Raw genomic sequence first — 18,046 nt, 5'->3', positions numbered from 1 at the left:
TCCTGGCTTCTCTTTTTTATTTTAGTTTTTTTCTTTGAAAGCAACACTTCGTAATGACATCATTGCATAGTACTAACTTAACACTGAAAGGCAGCCCAGCTCTCTGCCTCTTCTCCCCTTCCCCTCCCCCCCACCCCCCAACAGATTAAAATCCATCTGGAGTATTTCACCATCAGTTTCTTCCATACCTTTCACTAGCCAAGACAACTTAGGGCCAACAGTAAACTTCACTGACTTGTTATCCCACATCCCCCTTCAAATCATTAATGAAATATATTAAACCACACACCTGGTATTGATCCCAGAGCACAGGTCATTATTAGCCCTTTCTCCACAGGAAGGCACTACCATTCACCCTGACTCTGTTTCCTATTGCTCACCCACATTTAAGTCCATGACAATCTTTGCCACATGAACCAATTTTATTTCCCTTTATAATCCTGCATGAAGGACCTTGTCAAGAACAGTTTGAGAGCTGAAGTGAGCAGGATGCCTACTCAATCTATAATTACTCTGAGGATTCAAAAAGAGTCATGTTACAGATTTAATCTGGCATAGATATATGCTTGAAGATAGCAATTCTACTACCTTCTAATTTCATTGTAGTTTCACTACTGGGAATTTTTTTTTTCTTTCCTTTTTCCCCTTAATTTTTTGGTTTCACTTTAAAAGCCTTTGTGTTGCTTTCACTTAGACAAAAAAACCCGTAATTTTGAACAAAAAGAAAAATTGTTTAAGGAATAATATTTCTTCCTCCCCCCATTTCTTTTTAGGGAAAACCAGACCATCCATTTTAATTTAAGAACGTGGGTTAAAAATACAGATTTTATCAGCTGACTTGAGTATCTAGCTTTGCTCTCAGTGGAGGCATAATGGGAAATTGTCCTTCCAAACCACACAGCAAGCTGGTTCAGCCTACTGAGTGAGGTAACCTGTAGGAGTGCCTAGGGTACATGCCCCATACTCTGCCGTGGGGTAGGAAGGAACAAGATGTATACAATACAGCGTATACCCTTAATCTCAATTATTGATGTCAACCTTTTGCATAATGCCAACTGGATGGTTCATATAGGGTAAGTTACAGCTTCATTCACACACCCCGTGTGCCTGACTTCCAGGTGTCCAGCACTGCAGATCCAGTAATTCCACTAAACAGAAGCCCTGTCTGAATGTGCTGAGTCTTCTTCTGACTGCATGTTGGCATTAGTACTTTTGCCCCTGCCATTTTATACTCAACTTTTTGCTAGAGGTGCACCAATACATCAGTCTAATATCAGATCGACACAGCTCTAAAGGAAATTGAGTGTACTGAAAATCAGCCTGATGTGCCCAATAATTTGGCCAATGAATGCCCATGCATGTGTACAGCTGCAATGTAGCATGCAGGCAAGGAGGAGCACAGCCTGGCAGCTTGGAGAGCTGCATGCAGCTAGTAAGTCTGTTGTGGTGGAAGGGGAGAGGGGAGGGAAGGAGCGTGGGGGTCAGATCAAGACCAGGGTGGGGCAGGGCAGTCGCAGGATGGAACCGTGGCTCAGGTAGGGGGCGTGCAGGGAGGAGAGGGTGGCTCCAGCTACTGTGTGTACTCCAGGAGGCCATGGGATGGGTGCGTTTCCCCCTGGATCAGCACAGGATGCAAGTAGGGAGGGCTGCAGCTGTGGACTGGAGCCAGGGCTGGTCTGGGCTCTTTCTGGTGCGTGGAGGGGGGACCTGGGCTGAGCTGCACTGAGGATGGGTGGTGGTGGCACTGGGGAGGGAGGTTATGGGGGGGACTACAGCAAAATTTGGGGTGGCTACAGCCCCCCCATGGCCCCCTCCCAGTGCTGCCGCTGCCTCTCCTGAGTGCAGCCTGGCTCAGCCCCAACTGAGGAAAGCCCAGAGCAGCCCTGGACCCAGCCCACAGATGCAAGCCTGCCCTGCCCTACCCTACCCTGAGAGATCCAGGGGAGCAAGCCCCAACCCCCATGTCCTCCCAGGGTGTGCAGAGCAGCAGAAGTGCCTCCCCTCCCCGTGCCCCGCCCTGACAAGCCATGGCTCCATTCCACACCCATCCCATCCTGGCTGGGCAGTGCCTGCCCCAGTCCCAGCCCTTGCCCAAGTCCCATTCCCTCCATCACTCGATCTGCCCTCCCCATGCCCCTTACCTCCCCCCTCCCTTTCCACCATAACAGACTTACCAGCTATATGCAGCTGTATCAGAAATCAGATTGGTATTGGCCTTTATGCCTCCTTACAAGCTGGCTATCTGTATCAGTCCCCAAAATCTCTATTAGAGTACCCTTACTTTTTCAGACCTCACCAACTAATGCTCTCCTTTCCTAGTTATTTATGGTACTCCAGTTGCTTCAAAATTTGATTTCCTCCTTAGAGACTTTGGCTTCTGTCAAAGCCAAACTCTGATTCCCCATAAAAACTGCTTCTGAAATTGACATTTCCTTGTTGTCTTCTACAGTAAAGATGGAAAAATGTATACCTAATCATAAGAGAGCTAATCCAATGGACCGGGCACTGGAGTGGGAGTCAGGCTTGGGTTCTACCACTAGTCTACTGCGTGACCTTAGGCCATTCACTTTAGCACTCTGGGCATCTGTAGCATATAAAAAAGAGCTAAGTTTCACATACCTGAAGCACAGACTTTAAGAACAATGCCAAAAGTCATGAGAGCTGACAACACTGTGTCTATACACATGCTCCAGGGTGGAGTGGGGGTGGGGAGGGTGCTTTAATTAAAGTGGCTCTCAGACCTGCTCTCATTAAAATGCCCATAGTGTGCAATGCTGAACACATGTGACACGTCAAAATGGCAGTGGGGGTATTTTAACTAAAGCTCATTCAACAAGCTTTAGTTAAAGGTCCCCCACCACCATTTTGAAACATGGAGACAATGAATACACAGCGCAGAGGCTGCTGGAGCTAGCTAATCAGCACACTCCAGCAGACTTGATTAATTGAATCTGCTGTGACGGATGCAAATTAGCATGCATCGGAGCAGAGGTCCATCACGTGTAGCGGTGCCCTCTATGCCTCTGTTTCTCCTATGCTTCACCTGTCTTTACTTAAGATCTTTTAGGCCTGGGACTACCTCCTATTATGTGTTTATATGCTGCCAAGCACAATGGAGCATGTACCCTGACACTGCTGAAGAATAAATTTAAATGATAAATGATGAGCTCACTAAGATCTTTTCCATGTTAAATGCAAATCAAGGAGGGAAGTATTTAGCCTCCAGACATGTACCTTCATTAACTGTATATAGATGATTATTGAAAGCACTAATCTCTTTAATCCTTCTTCAGTCATTAAATCAATCTTTCTCCTCTATACCAACCCCTCATAAAACAACAACCATTTGCTTCTGCAAGTATGAATACGGAACTATTATAATCACAGCAAACTGGTCAAGAAACCAGCTTCAGAGACTGCCCCCCCGCCCTCCCAGTAGAACCAAATTCTGAAGCAAGTCTAAGTGGATCAAAGGGAATCCACACTGATGTCTCCCCTCAACATATAAATGGCACCTCCTTAGCGCCTTCTCTTTGGGTTATACTGATTTAATAGTGTGCAACTTCCACTCCATGATGTGTTTTCTTGAAACCCAGCCTTTTTAATCTAAGAGGGTGTAATATATACCAAGGGGAAGTACCAAGTACCAAGAGAGGGGAAGTAGACTGAAAGTAACTGACAACAGGGTATAGGAAAATACAAGGTAATGACATTGCACTGCAGTATGCCAAAGCACAGTTGGCATGCTGGGCAAACCCTGTGGGGGAGTAGGTCAGTGAAGTAGGTATGGGGAATTTTCTCAGGGCCTAGTATCTTGGCTATCCATTCTCATCCTCCCTCCTCATTGAGGGGCATTAAATGCTGGTCTGTAGGTCCCATTATTCAGAGGTCAGTTATATTCATGGGTGCCCTGTGCATTTCCTTCCATTGTCCTATCCCAGCAGTTGCCTTACCTCATGGCCTGCCTTCTGCTCCTGTATCCTGCTGCCAGTGTTCCCCTGTTCAGTTCACAGCTTCTCCTCTAGGCTCCTCATTTCAGCTTTCCAGTTTCTTTCTACCCAGTCTTCCTCTGGTAGGCAGGTGCCAAACAAGCATGATCTGGGGGCCACCTCATGCACAGCCCTCTGTGGCTCTCTCAGAGAGTCCAAGTTGTCTGCTCCCTTCAGATATGGCAACTTCTGTTAGGTCACTCTGGAGGTCAAATGACCTGCAACACAGTCCTTTCCTTCCAGCTCAGGCTGGCAGAATAAAAGAAAAGAGAGAGTAATTAAATGGAAGGAAACCCAGCAAAGAACAATCAAATATGTTGCAATATAAAAAGCTACTTTTTGCCTGACTATTAATGCTTTACATCAGTTTGCTCAAATTCCCTCACCTCACTCTCTAATAAGCCCAATGCTTCACCTGCTAGCACCTGGTTTCCACTCTAATTCTGCATTTGGCCCAATGAGTAAGGTTGGCTTTGCCTTTTTTTGAATTCTTCCATTAAGCACACCTCTTGCTTTTTTTCTCTCAGTCCCTTAACGGTAATTGAAGACAGGGATCACAGAAACTCCTCCTGGTTAAAAAATAATGTGGTCAAAATTAGGGCAACATTTTCAATACCTTCATTCACACTAAATAACTCCTTCAACAGGATCACTCCAGGAATGAGATACTGTTCACTGTGGGTAAAAGAATCAGAATCTGACTCAACTTACAGGGTTAACCTTCCTATCTCAAAAAGTGTCACCATTTATTTTCTTTATTCCTTAAAGTCTACTTTCTGGGGAACAACATACACACTGGGAAAGGTCAGAGCTATTCATTATCAGGATAATGCTAGTTTAACCATAACTATCACAGCTGCCAACATATTTTGGGTCTGTCCATCAAGTTCTCAGCTCAAATACAAGCAAGAATTTTAATAGTTATACTGCAATTTCTTATTATAAAATCTGAGGTTTAAAAAAAATATTGTTATTGCCACAAAAAAAAGAGGAAAAGCTTTGTAACCAGGAACTTGGAAGTTCAAAACCATTTTATTTTTAGCATTTTATAAGGAAATGATCTCCATTTTTTCTTGGGAAATTAGGTTTGCACACCTACCTTGAACATAATTGCCTTTCAGGTTTTTAAATGTACATATATTGAATTTGACACTTCTTCGTTTATTATAGTTCTAAATTTGTCCTCACGTAAATGTGTATTTGTTTAAAAATAATTTAACCCAGTGGTTCAAAACCATTGGGGCTGCCAGAGCAGACGTTTTGAACTTTATGTTCCCAAGAAATGTGTGGCCTTGACCTTGCCAAATTTTTCCGTTTTATGTTTAAATAGTCACAGCTTTAGTAATGGACTGAAAAAAAGACTTGGCCTTTAACTACATGCTTTATGTTTCTCCTAGTTAATGAAACAGGTCTTACACTGGGAAGAACTATTTGTTATCTAGTATAATCTGTCCGCATTAGCAAATGATGTCCCACTAGGTCAATGCAAAAATTAATTGGGGGATTCTTGTCAAATTGACATTGTTTCCTGGCGCAGTGGCAAACCACTCAATTAGACACCTTTCAAGGCCTTTTTCTGATCGAAATGTAGCTAATTGCTCCAGTTCTGGATGTGATGATTCATCTCCCAGATGTCTCAGGCCTCTCAGCAGCTTTGCTCAACTAATATCCAGGCACATAGTCAGCAGACAGGATATTCTTGTGAATAGGATATTCTTTACTTATGCCTCCTCTTTTGTTTTGTTTTTTAATATGATTAAGCCAAAAGAAGGAAAGTATCCTGAATCACACCCTTGACATAGCAATCCCTTTACATGAGCCGGCTTCCCACACACGAGGGATCTAGCATGAATGCAGCCTTTTTGTCGGTCCTCTCCAGGTGCAGTGCTATTCACACTTGAGCTTGATAGCATAACATAACAGTTTTTATTTGCCCGTCTCCTCTGATGAGTATTCTTTTCTGTTCTACCACTTTCTCATTTGTCTGTATATCAGTGGCAGGCCCAGCCAAATTGAAAATGAATGAAGCACAAACAAAGACGGTAGTTTCCAGAGGGACAGTCTATGGGAAAATAGTGCCCTGTTTGTTTGGGTTTTTTAGGCAGCCCTCAAAGGTCACTAGTAACACTTGTAACTGTGAATGCCTTGAAGAGGAGCCTAGAGCATCTGGTCCATCAGTTACCAGCTTTCACTGAAAAACAATTCCTAGCTATTACACCTAAGCACTGGGTGGGTGGATGTTTTAACCTGAAAAGCTCTTCATCAATCCGTGCTCTGCATTGGTATGTGATTGAGTTTAGTTGTCCCAAGAAGAAGTCAGAGTCTTTATAACATGAGGTTTGTTTGCAGCATTGTGGGGGCACACTGGAGAACTGCAATTCCAACCTTTCTGGGTGAATGTGAAGCTTTAACTGGATAGAGAACATCAACCTAGCTAAAGAACAGGTCAGCTGGGAGCACGGCAAGAAACTCTTTCTCACCTGCCATGACCCTAACCTGCCACTGGATGTCTTCAGTACTTTATGCCAAGCCTCCTGAAAAAAACATTTCCCTTAAAGTAAAAATTAGGTCTCTTAAAGATAGCTGCTAAAAGATCCTGAGGCAGTCATCATTCAGCTGGCTCCTGCATTACATCTGTGCTTACAAAAAAAGTGACATCCAGTGGTTAAGGCGCCAAAGTGATGGTCAAATGTTCTGACCTAGGTGTGCAACTGACTTGCTTAGGTGAATTTGGTAAAATCAGGATGTTGTTACACATTAACTTACATATAGGTTAATGGCCCTTAAAACAGGAGTGTCCACACATTATAGGGCAGGAAAATATAAGCTAACAGCCCTCTGAGTGGCTCAGAGGTAACCCTCTTCCCTCAAGGATTATCTCCAACTGGTTTTTGGCACCTCATGTTGCAGTCATGTGTGACTGCTCCACAGGCCCAAAACTAATTGGAAGTGGTCCTCCAGAATCCCAGGAGGTACCAGTCCCATCTGCTCTATCTTCCCCCACAATGAGAGTGGGTCAGCAAGGAGCACCTAAAGGTAAGAATCCCCCCTCTCCTCTTATTCCAGGCACTTTCTGGCCCCAAGGGCTTCCCCCGCCCCACACACCATATATCCTCTCCTGTCCCCAGAGGTTCTCTACTGCCCCACCTGTCCCTCAGGATTCCCCTTCTGCACCCCCCCCCGGGGCTCACTCCCTACCCCTTGGGATACCCCTCTATCCCCACCCCAACTCAGCCCTCATGGCTCACCTGCAGCTCCCAGTGCTGTCCTGATGGAGCAAGCAGGGAAGAGGAATTCACCTGTTCCTGCTGCTGATCCCAGCCAAAAGACTAGCAGCAGTGGGTGTGTTCCCATCCCCTGCTTGCTCTGCTGGGAGAGATAGTGAGCAGAGATCCAGAGTGCGAGGGAGGGCATGGAGCTGATCCAGGGATACGGTGGGGGGGCACTGCCTCCCCCTACCAACCCACATGGGGCCTGCTGCACTCTCCCCACCACCTACATGTAACCCACCTTCCACATAGGGTCCACTGCACACATCCCCCGACACCTGTATGGGACCTTCTGCATTATCCCAGTACCTCCTGGTGCTGTCTCAGCAGAGCAAGCAGAGAAGAGGAACCCACCCACTGCTGCCACAGCCACCACTCCCTGGGCTGGGCTCAGTCCAGAGAGCAGCCATAGCCCAGAAGCAGTGGCAGCGAGTGAGTTCCCCTTCCCTGCTTGCTCCACTGGCTCAGCACCAGGAGCTGCAGGTAAGCCAGGGACAGAGAGGCAGGAATGTCCTATGAGGGCTGGGAGGTAACCGTGAGCAGTAAGGAGGGAGCCCTAGAGGCTGGGAGGTGCAGTGGGTTCAAATCTGGGTGGCAATGGGGAGCCAGATTGCAGGCAGGCAGGGGCTGGCAGACCAGATGGGATCCTGCCTGTCCCTGGCAACCCATAACCTGGGCCACCTACCGTGCCCCTGAGAGCAGGTGAACTGAACAGGCACAGAGCCAGCTTGACTGCTAGGCACACCCTGCAGCCCTCCAAGGACAGATCAGAGCAGTGTAAATTACAGGGGTTATTAACCCTTAATATGCAACTGCTCAAAGCACATGCTAAATTTGACACCAATTAAAATCAGCATGTGTAATGTGTCAGGTGGCCCTCACTTGATCTCGCTGTGCCTCAGTTTCCTCTTTTGAACTCCAGAGCCAAAAATCTCTTTCTAGATAGACATCTTGGGAGAATTAATTAATATTAATGAAGAATTTCTGTGGTGGAGAAAGGAAGTTCTGCTCTGCCTACTACATAGAAAGATCTCATTATTGCACCCTCATTTTTTGTTTTGGCCCTTCCCTCCATTTCATTTGATGTCAGGAACTTCCAGAACCAACATCTAGTCAACAGCAGCAACTAGTACCAATAACAGTAAACATAAATGACACAGATTAGATCAGTAGCACTAGCAGCATCTACCCAATTATACTATAACAAGAGACTTTAATGACTTTATTCAGGGGTTCAGGTATACAACAATGGTGGCCACTTACAAAGCAAAAACACAAACAACTCACTGCCAAACCAAACCAAACCAGCCAGCACATCACAACGTGACAGACACCTTCGCTGCATTTTACGTCGTGTCTTACATGCTAATTATGTGGTCCACGTGCTGGCCACACAGTCATAAACAATTCAGACCCTGCTCCATCCCATCATACACGTAACAAAACCTTCAACTTCCACACAAAAACCAAGCAAAAAAGCAGCCTGGTGAGGGCCCAGGACACGGCATGAGCTGGAAGTCGCAGTTCGACATTGAGCCAGCCTGGTCGCCCAGACCGGTCATGACATCAGAGCGCGTATTTGAGACGGCCGTCCTCCACCTGGCACAACGCTCCCTCAAGGGCCCAGAGCGTCTCAAAGGTGGGCACCGCCCCCCGGACCACAGCGTGCTCAAACTCCAGCGAGAGGCGCACCTGCACCAGGAGGCGGAAAAGCCACAGGGCATCATCTGAGCCGGTCCGGTTAAACCGGTTCCGGTGGCTCTTGAGGATGGCCAACTTGGGCTGACCCAGTACAAAGTTGGCCAGGCAGACGGGGCCCTTCTCAGCCGCCTGGTACGGGCAGGAGCACACGTAGGTGGTCTCCAAAAAGCTCCTGCCCGGAGCCTGCAGCAGCGGGCTGAGGATGACAAAGAGCGGCTGCAGGCGAGGGCAGTCCAGGAAAGTGTGAAAGAGGGTCTCCTCAACACCCCCCGGGCAGAAGGGACAGGCCGTCGAGGCGGCTGGGTCCAAGTGGGACGCAAACGTGCCGGTGGCTAGGATGCCGTGCAGCAACCGCCACTGCAGGTCGCCAGTCTTCTTGGCGATTGGCGGCTTATACAATGTGTGCCACGCCGGGTGGGCTGGAGGAGAATCTGGCGGCCCCAGATGCCGTTGCCACGGTGTATCGGGGCGGCCCGCCAGCACTTGGGCGTGGCGGATGTGAATCGCCCAGGCGTATAAACCTCTACGCGACAGAGAAGCAAAAGGACAACCTGTGTCACTGTCAGGAGGCACAGGGAGCGTCAGCAGGGTGCCAGGGCCGCCAGCCAGATCGTCGGCCACGGCTGGGGCGACTGGTAACGCAGGGAAAGCCTCGCTCGGGGCATCCTCAGTGCAGGGGACCTGGCCCGCCCGGAGATGATCCTCCAGGGTGGCTGCTGCCTCCAGTGGGAGGGCAGCCCAGATGTCACACAGAAGATGGCCCACGCTGCGAATGGAGCACATGCCCAGCCGGCTGCTCAAGGCCTCGAGCGAGAGCCAGGCTGACCGAGCGGGGTCAAGGAGGTGGCTCAGGCGGAGAACACGCGCCTGAATGAGAGCTGCCGTGAGACTGGCAGAGGCCAGGCATGGGGCGCCTCAGCGCTGGGTTGTACACCAGGGGTTCCCCCAGCAACTGCGGGAACTGGAGGTGACGGGCCTGGGACTGGAGGTGGAAAGTGGCTTGCCAGGCTCGTACCATGCTACGGTAAAAGGCTGGAAGCACGGCCCAGTTCAAAAGCGTAAGGTCCAGCAGGAAGAGCTCCCGGTCAAAGCTGAGGGCCCCCACCTTCTGCAGAAACCGGCATGCCAGGTGTTGCCAAGGTGGGCGCTCCTTGCTGTACAGGAGTCGCTGGAGGGCCTGGAGGTGGAAGGCGACCACCCTGCTCACCAGGTCAACAAAACTCTGGCCCCCCTGAGTCACAGGTAGGTAAAGGACAGGTCGTGGGAGCCAGTGGCGCCTGTCCCAGAAGAAGTCAACCAGGAGGCGCTGGAGTCTCTTGAGCAGGTCCTCCGGCAGATCGAGTACGGCACACCGATGCCACAGGCTCGCCGCCACTAGGTTGTTCATGATGAGGATGCGTCCACGGTAGGAGAGGCTGGGTAGGCGCCAGCGCCACCTTTGTAGGTGGGCCTTCACTCCTTCCTCAAGGCCATCCCAGTTGCGCGCCATGAAGGTCGGTGGCCCCAGGAACACGCCCAGGATCTTAAGGCCCTCGCGGCGCCAGGTGAGGCCCCTGGGCAAGGCTGGGGGGTCGTGGCAATCCACTCTCCAAGCAGCAGGGTATCGCTCTTGGCCCAGTTGATACGGGCCAAAGAGGCGCGTTCGTAGGCTCGCTGGCAGGCTGTCAGGGCCTCCACGTCTTCCTGGGTGTTAAGGAAGATGGTCACATCATCTGCGTATGCTGAGAGCCGCAGCAGAGGGGCAACGGATGGGCCCACGGCTGGTGGCAAGGCCACACCGCTCAGGCGGCGCCGCAGCGCATGCAGCAGTGGCTCAATGGCCAGGGCATAGAGCATGCCTGACTAGATAGATTAGATAAGAGGCTCTGATTACCCCTAATTGCTTATTAATTCCAGTACATGGCCCTGATCATGCAAGCTGTTAGGCAGAGGCAATTCCCTGAATGAAATCCTTTCGACTTGAATGGGCTCTACAGAGGTTTTACAAACTAGTCAGAGGGGACCAGCAGGCATTGGGGAAGTCCCTGTTCCCCCAAACACTACCAGGAGTGACCAGGAATAACAGTCACAAGCTGGCAGAGGGTAGATTCAAACTAGACATCAGGAGGCACTACTTCACTGTCAGGGCGGCTAAGATCTGGAATCAACTTCCAAGGGAAGTCAACAATGGTGTCCGCTTACAAAGCAAAAACACAAACAACTCACTACCAAACCAAACCAAACAACCAACACATCACACCGTAACAGACACCTTCACTGCATTTCATGTCGTGTCTTACATGCTAATTATGCGGTCGGCATGCTAGCCACACAGTCATAAATGACTGAGACCCTGCTCCATCCCATCATACACGTAACAAAACCTTCAACTTCCACACAAAAAGAAAGCAAAAAAGCAGCCTGGTGAGAGCCCAGGATGCGGCACGAGCTGGAAGTCGCAGTTCGACATCGAGCCAGCCTGGTCGCCCAGACCGGTCATGACATCAGAGTGCGTATTTGAGACGGCCGTCCTCCACCTGGCACAGCGCTCCCTCAAGGGCCCAGCACGTCTCAAGAAAGAAAGAAAGAAAAAGGCGGGGGGGCAGGCAGGGATAAATTGGATTGGGATGGAAGGAAAAAAATAAAGTACAATGCCCTGATGCAACACTTTAAAAATGAAGAAGTCAGTGAAGTGACATGTGTTTAAAGCTAAGCACACAGGTAAGTGTTTCCATGGATTGAGTCCTACACACACTCTAGTCATGATCTACAGACCAGTGAAGTCAGGAAAAAGACTCTTGCTGATTCCAGTGGGCTTTGGATAAAGCCTAATGTCTGTACAGTCTCCTAAACAAACAGCACTTAATCTCAATAGGGCTTTGAGTTTAATATGGTCACCTATCACTAAAATATCTAAGCACCTTCCACATGAAATCAATGGCAATGGTGAAGTCTCTAGTGGGCTTCAAAACAGTTTCCACAGTGATATCTGAGATACCATCGTCTTTTTCTTTTTCAAGTATAAGGGATTAATGATGCACCTCATCTACCACTATTAGTCAATGCTGACATTTCCATGACTGCTCTGATCTGCCTTTTTTAAAATCTCTTGTATAATAATTAGCATGTCATTCACTACCACATGTACTGTCCTCTCCTTGCTTCTGAAATGATTTAATAGCAGATGCTGTTAAGAGCACAGCATTTTTCAACTAATATTATAAGTGGCTTCTAAGATACCACAGTGACTTCCTCTTTTGAGGGGATGGAAAATCTGGTATTACAGTATGCTAAGCATTGGCAGTAGGATGGCCATCATAAAGGACAGTCCAGCCCGCTCTTGATATGAAACCGGAAGCCTTTATGTCCCCTATTTTTCTCTTGAAGAAAAATAGGGGACATAAAGGCATCTGGTTTCCTATCAAGAGAGGACAAAGTAGCAGAAAACTGGAATGTCCTCTATGATGGCCACCCTACTTGGCACCTTACTGATGATTACTGTAACTGGATCACAAGTTATTTAAAAATTGTCATAAGTTTATCTTAGAATTTAGCATGCTATAAATTTCTATGACTTGTCAAATTACTTTAGGCAATGGGCATATAGACAAGTTGCTATGAAGTAACAAGGGGAGGGATTTACAGCATATCAGGGACTCTCTCGTAACTACTTATGTACTAGAACTGTTCGAAATTTCGCCGGCTGTTTCAATTCAGCACGGCAATAGGGCTGGAGAACGGAACTCAGCCCAGCTGGGTGCTAGATTGGGCTGAGGCAAGGAACTCAGACCAGCTGTTCTGACTTCACATTCCTACCCCACCCTAGCGCTGGGGATGGGAAGTCAGCCCAGCTGGGCTGCGTTCCTTCCTCCAGCCCAATCTAGTGGTGGGGAGGGGAACTGAGCAATCAGGCTCAGTTCTCTTCCCCAGCTCCTCAGTCCCATGTGGCAGCACCCGGCTTCCCTCCCTCGTCTGGCTGGCAGACTGGGGGCCTGTAGTCTTAGAAGGAATGGCACAGCCCCTGCAGCTCTCCTGGGGTTGTGGGCCTCCATCTGCCTGCCAGATGAGAGGCTGTTTTGAGCTTCCCCATTATAGCAAATGGGTGAAACTTAGAAACAGCCTCACTGTTTCAACTGAGCAAAACAGAACAGTTGTTTCAAATCAAAATGAAATTTGAAATAAAAAGCTGTTTTGTCAAAACCTTGAAACTCAAGTCAAAATGGAATGGTGCCATTTCACACAGCCTTAATATGTACTAGGAGTGTGTAAAGCATTCCTATTCAATTCAGATTCAGCCAGAATCAGGGACAGATTCAATTAATTGATTCAGAGCGCAGTCCCTGATTTAATTTGGCTGAATCCGAAACTGAAGATTCGATGCTGATTCGGAGAATCAGCAATTCAGACACAGACACAGCTTTAAATTTTTTTTCTACATACCTTGAGGTAGCAGGCATGGCTTGTGAATGCTGCGATGCTGAGGCATATGGTGCATTCTACAGGAGTGTGGGGGGGGCCCTCCATGTGCTCAGCAGCAAACCTGGCAGTGTACTTCCGGTCCACTTCCAGGTCTACCAGGGAGCACACAGCCCCCTCCCCCCAACACGCCCCCGCAGTTCAGTGATTGGCTGCAGGGGGACCCTGGGTACCCCCTCAGATGCAGGAGGCACCAGTCACTGAGCTGAGGGAATTTGGGGTGGGGGCCCAGCACACTCCCCAGCAGACCCAGAAGTGCTTCTGGTCCACTTCCAAGTCTGCTGCCAAGGGTGCTGGGGAGCCCCCTGTGCTTCTGTGGGACACTCTATGCGCCCCAGCATTGCAGCGATCATCAGCCCCTGCTACCTAGAGGTACATATAAAAAACATTTAAAGCTGTCTCTATATCCGAATCTTGGACTCAATTTGGAGGGTTCCGATTCAATTCAAAGAGATTTAAGGGTCCTCTGATTAGATTCAGATTTGGAGATTCAGCCACCAAATTGGACCTAATATCCGCCAAATTGAATCAGGGACTGAAGTTTTGCATAGTCCTACTATTTACATGCTCTTACTTCACGGCTCATGGAACTTAACCTGTTTTCCACTGAGGGTTAAGCTACTATGGGCTAGCTTTAATTTATAATGAATCAGGGCAGGCACATGGGCAATCACCACAGAGTTGCTGCCACACATTCCCATCCTGGTTTGCTTCACAGTAACTGGTTTGGGTGTCCATACCCTTGGAAACCCTCAGCGAGAATAATATCACTACAGCGATATGTACCACAATATTGGACAGGAAATATCATTATTGGAAGTAGGACATAAAATAAGCCCTGTCACTTAACTTTCTATGATTTCAGGAGTTTAATATTTTACAACTTCAATACTATATCCTTAACAATGGATTTAATAATTATATTGCTTCAACTTTATCTTTTGGAGAGTTCACTGTGATCCCACTCATTTAGGTACAGTACGTTGTAAAAAGCACTGGTAATGATCTTTAGGTTTATCCACTATGTTCCTTTATGACTTTTATTTATTTATTTATTTTTTTTTGCATTTTCACTGAAAATTGTGTGGTTGGGACGCATTTCAGGTTGAGTTTGCTTGCTTGTTGTACCATTCCAGGAAAAGCAGGTTATTATTCCTGAGGGTGAAGTCTGTGACAAATGGGCCAATCTAAATCAAATTTCCTTGACCAGTCTTTTTGAAAAAACTTAAGCACCTCAAGTCTATTTTAATTCTTTTCTTAGCTTTGCTATGTTTATAAGCCCTCTAACCAAACGTTCACATATTGCTTATTCTGGTTACTGACTCTCTTCATCCTAAGAGGGTGGATCCCAAGTTTGAACAAGTAGGTCTTCCAGAACTGTTATTTTTAAGAATAACATCCAGATGCACAAATCTGTATTCATTTTTGGCTTCATTCCAATGTATATTCAAAACACTGAATAAAATAGTCTGATCCAGAATACATAGATGGGAGTCTATTCATTCTGCAACTACAAGGAGAAATTCATGCCAGTGAGAACAATCCAATGTGCATATGAATGAGACAAGCATTGCCTTGCAGTTGTGCTGTGCTGTGATGGAAAAGGAGATGTTTTGTTCTCAACATGCTTGCAATCCCTATTAAAATAAACAAGTCCTACAAATCCCTTTTTGACAGTAGGACACAGTCCTAAGCTTACTGTTTCTCCTTGCTAGCAAATCAGCATTCTTGATAGACAAAAGGATTATATTTTATATGTCATTGGTTCTCAACCAGAGTTCCACAGCATCCCGTAGTGCCACAAGATGACCTCCAGGGTGCCATGATGCCAGTATGGCCATCACCATGGCACCCTGTGCCCTGCACATTGGGCTGTGCGATGCCCTTGCATCAGGGCTCTTTGACAACCCTAAAGGAAGCAACAGATGCCTTGTGCTGCAACCCTCCCTGGACCAACCCCTTGCAGAAAGAGAGGCACATAGGACAAGTTCAACATGCCCTACCTGTCTCTGGGAGATAATGTGCAGTCAGATCGGGAAGGGCTGCAGCACAAGTTGGCTCTTCTGCCTGCTTTAGTGTTATCAGCAGGGATTCTGGTCTTCTTTGTTTAAAAATTGCACATTTTCTGCTTAAAACCCCCAGAATCCACATTTTTCCATGATTAAAATGAAACGAAAGTAAGTAAGCAAGCATCAGTTGAACACAATGTTTTATTGATATATTTGCAATTTTTAAGCAATTTGAAAGCCTACCAGTGCCTTAGTCACTATAATGAAATAAATTATATGAGAGAGAGAGAGAATATACTGCTATATATACACTATAATAAAATAAATTCTAAATCCCTACAAATTTTGGAATTTGATTTTGGGTTATTTAACATGGAAAAGATCTCCCACTGCCCCCTTTACTCACCAGAATGTGGATCCAGCTGTGGCAGTCCCACATTCATTGGTGATGCATAGGGAGTGCACACCGATGCATGTGCACCCTCTGAGATCAGCCATGCACCCCCTGGAAGTGCCAGCTGCGAAACCAGAAGTGTACTTCCAGTTTTGCTGCTGGCTTGGCAATCGGCTGCTGTGTCAGTGATTGGGCGCTGGGGGACCCCCCTGGCCAGTGACCCCCCACCCTCCAGTTGGCAATCTGGTGCCCCCCAGACTCAGGAGGCACCAGTTGCCCATGCCCCACTACTGCTTCGTGGTGCTGAGTCCCCATATGGTGGTGTCCTGCCTATGCCATTGCTTCTCACCCCTGACCCACGGCCCCCAACCCTTGCTGGTGCCCCTCACTCCCCAACTACAGCCCTCTTCCCCCTGCCCCAGACCTGCCAGAGCCCCCTGCCCCCCACAGCAGCACCCAAACCCCTGCTGCCACCCATGGGAGGTGGCAGGTGCTGCAGCAGAGTGCAGCATGGAGCCTGGCTCTCTCTCCCACAGGCAGCATGGATGGAGCAGAGCCCATTGGGAGTGGAGGGAAGATGTGGGCTAGCAGCTGTAGGGTCAAGCTCCCTGCCTGGCTGTCCTCCCTCTGAGGCCTCTGTGGCCCAGTGGGTGGGACCCAGCATGGCAGGGAAGAGTCATACAGGAAAACTTGATGCCATCACTGAGAGCTCCACACCACCATGGTGAAATGCCCCCTGCCTGCCTGGCAACAGTGGGGTGGTAGAGCAGAGTTGTGCCCCTCACTGCTGCTGGCCAGGTAGGGGGTGCTTTGCCATGGTGGCATGGGGCTCACTGCAGTGGCATTGAGCTTCCCTGCCCCACTCTGCCCTGCTGCACCAGGTCCCACCTGCTAGGTTGCAGAGGCCCTGGGGAAGAGGGCAGCAGGGTGGTGATCCTCAAGCCCTCAGCAGACAGCCTGCCCCCATCCCATGTACAAATCTAAAGAGCATGTTCCCCATACCCCTCCAGGAATGTGTGCAGTGGCAGGGAGCCAGCCCTTCTGCTGCCCCCTGGATGAGCTGCCAGGTCTGATGGACCAGAGGCAGCAGGGCTGGAGGCCCAGGAGGGTAAGAGAGGCTCAGGTGGTAGCGTCCAGTAGCCCCTCATTGGCATCTCTGTTGTGGTCTGGCCAACTGGATCGGGACCATATGGCATCTGCACAGCAGCCCTGGAATGATGGATTGTGGCTGGGCAGGCAGTTGGTGCACATGGGGGAGCCAGGAGGGCCCAGACAGCTGTGAACTAGCTAGCAGTCAGCATGGCAGACCACCAGGGCCGGCACAGTGGCCAGCAGGAGCTAAAGGTACTGGTTGTCACTGCCAGGGACAGGGGCTGGAGCAGCCATGGTACAGGGAGGCAGAGGCAGCAAGGAGAGAGCTGCCACGTGCTGCTCCTACGCTGTGCACACTGATTCCGGCCAGGGAAGTGGCTGGCCAGCAAGCAGAGAGCAGGGATGTTTTCTCAAGATGGCTGCCAGCTGCAGTCAGAGCCTCAAGGTCCCCCAGTGGTGGCAGGGGCTCATTGCAGGGCTGCAGGAAGTGGCAGCAGTTTGGTGCTAAGAACAGCAAATCTGCCTCCACAACCCTGCACGTGGAAGCGTTAGCCTGGAAGTGTTTACTCACAAGTAGTTTACTTGCAAGTAAACCAATCTCAGATCAAATGCATGTGTAGATGCACCCAGTATGTCTGAGGAGATGCCACACCAGAAACTTATTAGAATATCACTCATCTTATTGCTGAACCAGACATGGTACATATTAAATATTCTGAAGATCCTGAGGCATCACATTTAGTTCAGTTCTTTTCTGCCTCAATAAAGATGCAAATGCATATATTGCAACCTTTAAAAAGGTCACTTTGGCAAGAATCCTTAGTTTTAGATTTTCATTAAAAGCAAGATGTAATTCACCTGCATTAAGAACCACTCCAAAAAAAATATCAAGAGTATTTCCACTGCAGATTACTTATACCTGTTGCAGCCACCCAAAAGCTGGTGCTGCACAAATATTATTAAGAGTACTCTGGTTCCTGGAGTCCTGTAAAGCAAACCTGGAATTTTAACTTGATTTTTCAGTGCAATGTTTTCAAAATCTTCTACCACCTGCCCCAGTGGTAAGCTACCAGAAATGAAAGTTGGTCATGTTGGGTAAACTTTGTTACTCTTCATTAATGCTCTACAAATCAGTCC

General features: G+C 48.3%; 1 long non-coding RNA gene across 2 annotated transcripts in view; it reads right to left on the bottom strand.

The window, feature by feature from the left end:
- LOC149873815 (uncharacterized) overlaps positions 1-18,046 on the bottom strand; it is a 303,143-nt gene that overhangs the window by 154,893 nt on the left and 130,204 nt on the right. For both annotated transcript variants that reach the window (XR_016439886.1, XR_016439887.1), the window contains one exon: positions 3,954-4,238. This is a non-coding gene — a long non-coding RNA (uncharacterized LOC149873815). The remainder of the gene's footprint in view (positions 1-3,953; positions 4,239-18,046) is intronic.

This window comes from Crocodylus siamensis, chromosome 1 (genome assembly GCF_052110815.1).
Source record: "Crocodylus siamensis isolate JL-2025a chromosome 1, ASM5211081v1, whole genome shotgun sequence".
NCBI lineage: Eukaryota > Metazoa > Chordata > Crocodylia > Crocodylidae > Crocodylus > Crocodylus siamensis.
The sequence above is the reverse complement of the archived record's forward strand: the minus strand, read 5'-3'. Positions and strand labels throughout refer to the sequence as shown.